This window comes from Elephantulus edwardii, unplaced genomic scaffold (genome assembly GCF_000299155.1).
Source record: "Elephantulus edwardii isolate Elephantulus edwardi_28Jun2011 unplaced genomic scaffold, EleEdw1.0 scaffold00007, whole genome shotgun sequence".
NCBI classification, from domain to species: domain Eukaryota; kingdom Metazoa; phylum Chordata; class Mammalia; order Macroscelidea; family Macroscelididae; genus Elephantulus; species Elephantulus edwardii.
In genome coordinates, this window is record NW_006399757.1 from 9,839,477 (window position 1) to 9,847,238 (window position 7,762).

The window sequence follows — 7,762 nt, forward strand, 5'->3', positions numbered from 1 at the left end:
TATACTCTGCTTTTACTCTGTTACAGAAGGTATGTAATACTTCAATGTCAACTATTATAAATTGGAGTCAGATAAAATATTAAGGTGTGCACTTCTGAAGCAAGTGCCTTCAGGAAGACATCCTGCTTCCAACCCACTTCCCCAGTCTTTGTACGAACTCTGAGGTTCACAACATCTGTCACTCTCTAGCATCTGATTTGTCTAGTTCCTTGATCTAACACTGCACAGAAGAAAGATTAATGAATTACTGCTCCAGTAATGACTGAAAATCCAGTGAGGCAGTTCTAGTCTGTCCTGAAAGATCACTGAGTCAGAATGGACAAAGGTGCAGTGAGATTGGTTTTTGGCTTTATCTATAAAAGCTTTTTTTATATTCAAATGAGCTAAACCAATGACTGACATTATCCTGAACATGTGGCAGACATTCTTGTGGATTAGTTGTTGTCTTAATTGGCAATTATTATATTACTAGTTCGGCTGCTGGATGGATGGAGAAAAAAGAAGTTACTTTTATCCTCCCTCTCTATTTCTACTATTTTCCTTTCTAAATCAAGGTATATCTTAAACTAGTTTGGCTCTGGGAGCATAAAAATCAGAGTGTTTGGGGAGAAAATAGGAAGACCAGGTTAATCACATCTGTGCAGACAAAGGAAAAGGCAGGGATGAAGCATATCACTGGGAATTATAAGTGAGCTTGAAGAGGTCCATGGTCTTTGCAATTAAAAGAAATGTATTCATACACTTTACATACAAAAAGTAAAATAAATTAGGCCTTTTCATGCACTGTTCATGAGAGTTGACACTATCAGGTCAGGTGCTGAAATTACTCCCTTCATGTACAAGGTCAATTAGTGTCCAGTGACACTAAGACTTCTCATGAAAGGATCCCTGAACAAGGTGGGAACAGTTAGAGTCTCTTTCCCAGAGCCACTTAAACCTTGAGTATAGATACTCAGTACAAGGAAATGGTGGTAGTCGAGGCTTACCAAGTAGACTGAAGAGAAAATGTCCATAAAAATTACAAAAAAATAATTAAACAATCATGCAGAGAAAAATTGACTTGAGAGACAGAAAATCACAATGACATTTCATTCCTTGCTTATATTATTTGGGACTTGGATGAATTTCTGTGCCTGAATTCTAGGATATACCTTAGCACTTTATGACTAATTTGACTTCTGACTTAAGTATCTCTAGCTGGTTTTTCCTGCTTTCAATTGAAAAATTCAAACAATACAATTACATGACCTATGTGAGGCTGTTGTTGTTGGGTGCCATCAAGTTGAGCATGACTCATAGCAACCCCATGAACAAAAGATCTGAACCCTGTTCTATCATGAGCCATCTTCACACTTCCCGACACCCAAGAGCGCATTGCAGCAGTCACCGTGTCAATCATCTCGTTGACGATCTTCCTTTCCTTTGCCAACATTCCACCCGTCCCAACATCCTATCCTTCTCCAAGGAATAGCAGCACCTGGTAGGTAGAAACATGTCCAAAGTATATGCAGTGAAGTCTCATCATTCTTGCCTCCCAACGGCATTCCAGCTGCACCCTCTCCAAAACATATCTATTCATTCTCTTGGCCATCCATGGGATGTTCAGTGCTCTTCTTTTCTGGTTATCCTTATTCATTTTCCAGGTCTTGGATGCATAGCTAGTAGTCAGAAAGACCATAGCCTGAATCAGATGTATTTTAGTCCTCAAACTGACATCACTATTCCTCATCATCTCTGACACATCTGACCTCATAATTTTGAAAGGTCCCTAACTGCATATTTTCCAGGTGCAAAGGGTCTCCTTATTTCCTGACTGCTGGTACCAAGATTGTTAATATGAGGCTGTATCAATGATTACTAATGATTACCTCAACAATTACTAATATTTCGATTTGACTAGAAAAAGCCATGAACAGAAAGTCACTATAACTGCAAAGCATAATTATGTGAGGTCATTAAAGGTTGTCATGTGTGTCAACTATACTATATAGAAATAACTAAGATGCTCTAGCTGATTGTAAATAACAAACCTGAACCAAGAATGAAACTACTAAAATATACTGATGAATATTAATATCATTGCTATTCAAACTTGTGGTTAACAAGTCCAGATCATCAAAACTGTTTGAGCTTAAATACAATTTTTATTTTTGATATTTAACACTTTCAGCCAAGAAAAAAAAACCACCTTATTCTTCATGAAAACATCTCATACTTGGCAAGCTCTCGGGGCCTAGTGGCAAGAAGCTGAACTGCAATCCCAGAGGTGCACAGTTCGAATCCACCAGATGCTCTGCTGGAGAAGGAGGGACAATCTCCACCTGTACTAGTCAGATCTGATTTGATGGTTCACACACAAAAGTAATAAAATGAGAGAGAGAGAGAGAGAACAGAAAAAAATCTCATACTATAAATGAACAGAAAAACATCTCATACTATAAATACCCCTTTTGTTTTAATAGGAAAAGTCAAAGAAAAGGCAAGGAGGTAAATGCTCTGGCAAAAACTTTCCAATTTTACTTTTGTTGTTGCTGCTGTTATGTGCTGTCAAGTTGACTACAGTTCATAGCAGCCATATGAACAATAACTCTGAGGCCTGCCCTACCCTGAGCCAACCTCATCATCTCCGACACATCTGACCTCATTTCCACAGTCATTGTGTGCATTCATCTCGTTCAGGGTCTTCCTCTCCTGCATTGACCCTTTACTCTTCTAAGCATGGTAGCATTTCCCTCCTGGCAACATGCCAAACGTATGTGAGATGGAGCTTCAAAATTCTTGTCCAAGGAGCAACCTGGTTTCACCTGCTCTAGGACAGACCTTTTTTGTTCTCTTGGAAGTCAATTGTGTTTAAATCTCTTCTTTAACACCACAATTCAAAGGCATCGATTCTTCTTCTGTCATCCTTATTCATTGCCCAGCTGCAGATACATAGAAAGCAATTGAAAATACCATAGCCTGGATCAGGTGGACCTTAGTTTCTAGGCTGACACTGATGTTCTTTAGCACTCTGGAGAGAACCTGGACAGACTATTTTCCTGCAACTCATCTTTTGATTTCCTGACCACTTGTACCAAGAGTGTTGATTGTGAATTTGAGCAAGATGAAATAGTTAACTGCCTCAATCTTTTCTCCATCTATCACCTATTGGCCCAGAGTGAGGATCTTTGTTCTCTTGATATTAAGATGCAATACATACTGAAGGCTTCAGTCCTTGACCTTCTGTAGCAAACACTTCAAGTTCTTCTCAGTTTCAACGAGCAAGATTGTGTCATTCTCATAATGAAGACTGTTGAAAGTCTTCTTCCAATCATGAAGCCACAGTCTTCCTCATAATATCCAGCTGCACACTGATCTGTTTCAAATATAGATTGGGAAGGTATGGAGAAAGGATACATTTTGAACTGTGCAGTGCCCTCTGGCTCTGCATGGGAAACAGCTTTCTGGTCTAGGCATACATTCACATGACCACAGTGACATATTCCAGGATTCACAATTTATTGTGATCTACACAGACAAATGTCTTTGCATAGTGAATAAAACACGAATATACCATCTGTTACACTCAGCTTTCAGTCAAGTTCCATGTGAAATTAACAATTATATCACTAGAGTCACAGCCTCTTTTAAACCCAGCTTGTATTTCTGGAATTTCCCTGTTGATGTACTGTTCTAATGATTTGTTGTTTTTATTGTTGTTATATTGCTATGTGCCATCGAGTCAACTGCAACTCAAAGTGACCCTAAGTACAATAGCTCTGAACCCTCTTCTATTCTGAGCCAGTCTCACTGACTTCGACACACTTAATCCCATTGTCACAGTTACCGTGTCAATCCATTTCACCCAGGGTTGTGTTCTCATGCTGTCCCTCCATCCTTCCAAGCATGATGTCTTTCTCTAAGGACTGGTTCCTCCTTCCATGTGACCAAAGTATGTGAAACGGAGCTTCAAAATCCTTGCCTTCAAGAAGAAATTTGGTTTCACCTTATCAAAGACAGACGGATTTGTTCTCCTGGAAGTCCATGGAAGTCTCCTGGAAGTTCAATACTTTCTCTAACACCACAACTCAAAAGCTTCAATTCTTGTTGTGTTATCTTTAGTCATTATCCAGCTCTCTGATGCATAACAAGTAATTGTGAAGACCATGGCCTGGATAAGGCACATCTTAGTCTCTAGACTGACATCATTGCTTCTCAGTACACTGGAAAGCTCCCTGACAGCAGACTTCCCCAATGCATTTTCATTTCCTGACTGCTGGTGCCAAGAGTGTTGATTGTGGAGCTGAGCAAGCTGAAATTGTTAACAATCTTGGTCTCTTCTCCATCCATCTTAGTGCTGCCAATTGGCCAAGTGGTAAGAATCTTTGTCTTCTTGATGTTGAGTGAGCTTCAATCCATATTGAAGACTACAGTCCTTGACGTTCTGCAGCAAGCACCTCAGGTCCTACTCAGTTTTGACAAGCAAGGTTATATCATCTGCATAATGCAGTCTTCCTCTTATCCTGATCTTATGCTCATTTTTGGTTATTGTTGTTATGTATCTGATGACTGATAGCAACCCTATGTACAACAGCTTTGAACCCTGCTCTAACCTAAACCAATCTTATTATCTCTAACACACCTATGCCCATTTTCCCTGTCACTGAGTCAATCCATTATCCAATACTTATTTAATAGTTTTAAATTAAGTTCTTCCAATAGGATTCAGGTCCCTGAGTAAACAGGAAAGAAAGCTTTGACTACATAAAAAATAAATAAATAAATAAAAATGTCATAAAGAATAAACATGTTTGCTTCCAAACAGTTCAAACTATCTATATATTCATCATATAAATTACTGTTGTTTCCATCTGATTTAATTAATAAATGAAAATATTTAACAAGAAGTCTTTTGGCACAGTGATTATGTACTGGCTACTAACTAAAAGGTTTTTGGTGAGAACCTACCATATTCTCTGCAGTTGAAAGATGTAGCAGTCGGTTTCCATAAAGATAAAACCTTGGGAATCTTATAGGGGAGTCTATTACGTCTTACAGGGTCATTCATGTTGGAATCAGCTTAACGACAGAAGTTGAAATTTCAACAGTTATAATTATACATCTTTGAAATTCTATTTTGATAAAAGGTATTTATAGCCTCTCTGATTAGGATCACTAATACAGAAGAGAGGAACAATATTAAGATTAAGTGACATATGGATTTTCTTCACTGTAATATTTGATCAGAAAGTTGGAGAAGGTAATAAGTATTAAGGTTTTAAAATAACTGAAATGTGGTATACACACTATGAGGAATAAATAACATGCAAACAATTTTTTGTTAGCCTGGTATATTGTTGTTAGGTACCATAAAGAATGAGTCACAGTGACCCTATGAACAAAAGATCTGAATCCTGTCCAATTCTATACAATCCTTATCACCTCTGACACAGGAAAGTCCATTGTTGAAGTCACTGTATCAATCCATCTCACTGGAGGGGTCTTCCTCTTCTTCACTGGCCCTTGATCTTCCCAAGTATGATATCTCTTTCCAAAGAATAGCCTTGCTTATCTACATGTCCAAAGTATGAGAGATGAAGCTTTGCCATCTGGCTGCAATTTCTCCAAGACATATGTGTTAATTCTTTGTGAAAGTACATGGGATATTCAGTACTCTTGTCCAGCACCACAACTCAAAGTTAGCAGTTCTTCTGTAATCTTTATTCATCCTCCAGCTCTCTAATGCATAACAGGTAAAAAGACCATGGCTTAAATCAAGCACACTTGAGTCTTCAAACAGGCATCATTACTCTTCAGTATTTTGGAAAGGCCCCTGACAGCAGACTAGTGTAATGTAATATGTCTCCTGATTTCCTCACTGTAGATAGTAAGGGTGTTGTATCTACAGTTAGCTGACAGAGAAAGAGGCTAGCCCTGTGGTTGCAGAATGTGAAGTCATGATTAATTATTACCTGAGTCTTATGCAGCCACTAGCCAGGGAAGCAACATTAATTTAAAATAACAATAACAAAGGCACACAGCTCAAAGCTATCAGTTACTTTGTGGAAGAATGCGTGGCAGTTTTCTTCTATGCAATTTACTGCCTCAGAAAATTTACTAGAAGATCAGCTCTGGGTAAGTTATGTATCAAGGATGTGAGAAGAAAATTAAGCAAGACTTAAATTTGAGACTCTGTGATTTCCTTTGAACAGAATTTAAATTGAAGGGTCTAAGGGGGAGAGAAGCCGATGGGTGGGTTGGGAGGGGTTGGGGTGGCGAGTGAGACTTTAGGCGAACTCCCTCGTGGGGAGAGCGATCGCGGCCAGGAAAGTGGCAGGGTGGGGAGTTAGGTAATGTGGAGGGACCGCCGGGGAGGAAGCCTGACTCAGGAAGCTAGAAGAAAGCCTGACAAAACGAGGCAGCCGGCCTCGTGTAGACAGCCAAGTTAGGGGGAAACCAGAGACGAAGACCTTTGCAGAGGTCTGAACCCAGGCTCTGGAGGCCCAGGAAGAAGGATCATTTCCAAAGTGAGACAGTGTGTGGGGTTGCATAGACGAAACCAGAAAAAACAGACGTTAAGGTTAGGAGACTTCCCGAGATTTCGGGAATTGCGTTAAGGAAGGTGACAAACTTGGGAGAGACTAGGCGGTGGCGGAGCTGGATCCTGGGACATCTGAGATGAACCGAGCAGGGGAGAGGCATTCTTAAGAGTTTAGTATGTCTGTTTACCTTTCTCCAGGCTCCCTGAAAGGTCCATAACACATCACAAAGGTTCATCACCATGCCCTCTGATCTGGCCAAGAAAAAGGCAGCCAAAAAGAAGGAAGCTGCTAAAGCTCGACAGCGACCCAGGAAAGGACATGAAGAAAACGGAGATGCTGCTATAAAACCACAGATGGCAAAGAAGAATTTGGAGGCCAACGGCAGAGAGGCCACAGAAGTAGATTTGCTGACCAAGGAGCTAGAAGACTTTGAATTGAAGAAGGCTGCAGCTCAAGCTGTCACTGGCGTCCTAGCCTCTCACCCCAACAGTACCGATGTCCACATTATCAACCTCTCACTCACCTTTCATGGTCAAGAGCTGCTCAGTGACCCCAAACTGGAATTGAACTCAGGCAGACGCTATGGTCTTATTGGCTTAAATGGAATTGGAAAGTCCATGCAGCTCTCTGCTATTGGAAAACGAGAAGTGCCCATCCCTGAGCATATTGACATCTATCATCTGACTAGAGAGATGCCACCTAGTGACAAGACACCCTTGGAGTGTGTGATGGAAGTGGACACAGAGAGGGCCATGCTGGAGCAGGAAGCTGAGTGGCTTGCACATGAGGATGCGGAATGTGAGAAGCTGATGGAGCTGTATGAGCGCCTGGAAGAGCTGGATGCTGACAAGGCAGAGACGAGGGCCTCCAGGATTCTACATGGACTGGGCTTCACACCTGCCATGCAGCGCAAAAAGCTTAAAGACTTCAGCGGGGGCTGGAGGATGAGGGTCGCCCTTGCCAGAGTCCTCTTTATTCGGCCCTTCATGCTGCTGCTGGATGAGCCCACCAATCACTTGGACCTCGACGCTTGTGTGTGGTTAGAAGAACTAAAAACTTTTAAGCGTATACTGGTCCTCGTCTCCCATTCCCAAGATTTTCTGAATGGTGTCTGTACCAACATCATTCACATGCACAACAAGAAACTGAAGTATTATACGGGTAACTATGATCAGTATGTGAAGACGTGGCTGGAACTTGAGGAGAACCAGATGAAGCACTTCCACTGGGAGCAGGACCAG

At 40.9% G+C, this 7,762-nt stretch overlaps 1 pseudogene; it reads left to right on the forward strand.

Moving 5' to 3' along the window:
• The first annotated feature begins 6,760 nt into the window (after nucleotides 1–6,760).
• Nucleotides 6,761–7,762, forward strand: LOC102848447 (annotated as a pseudogene).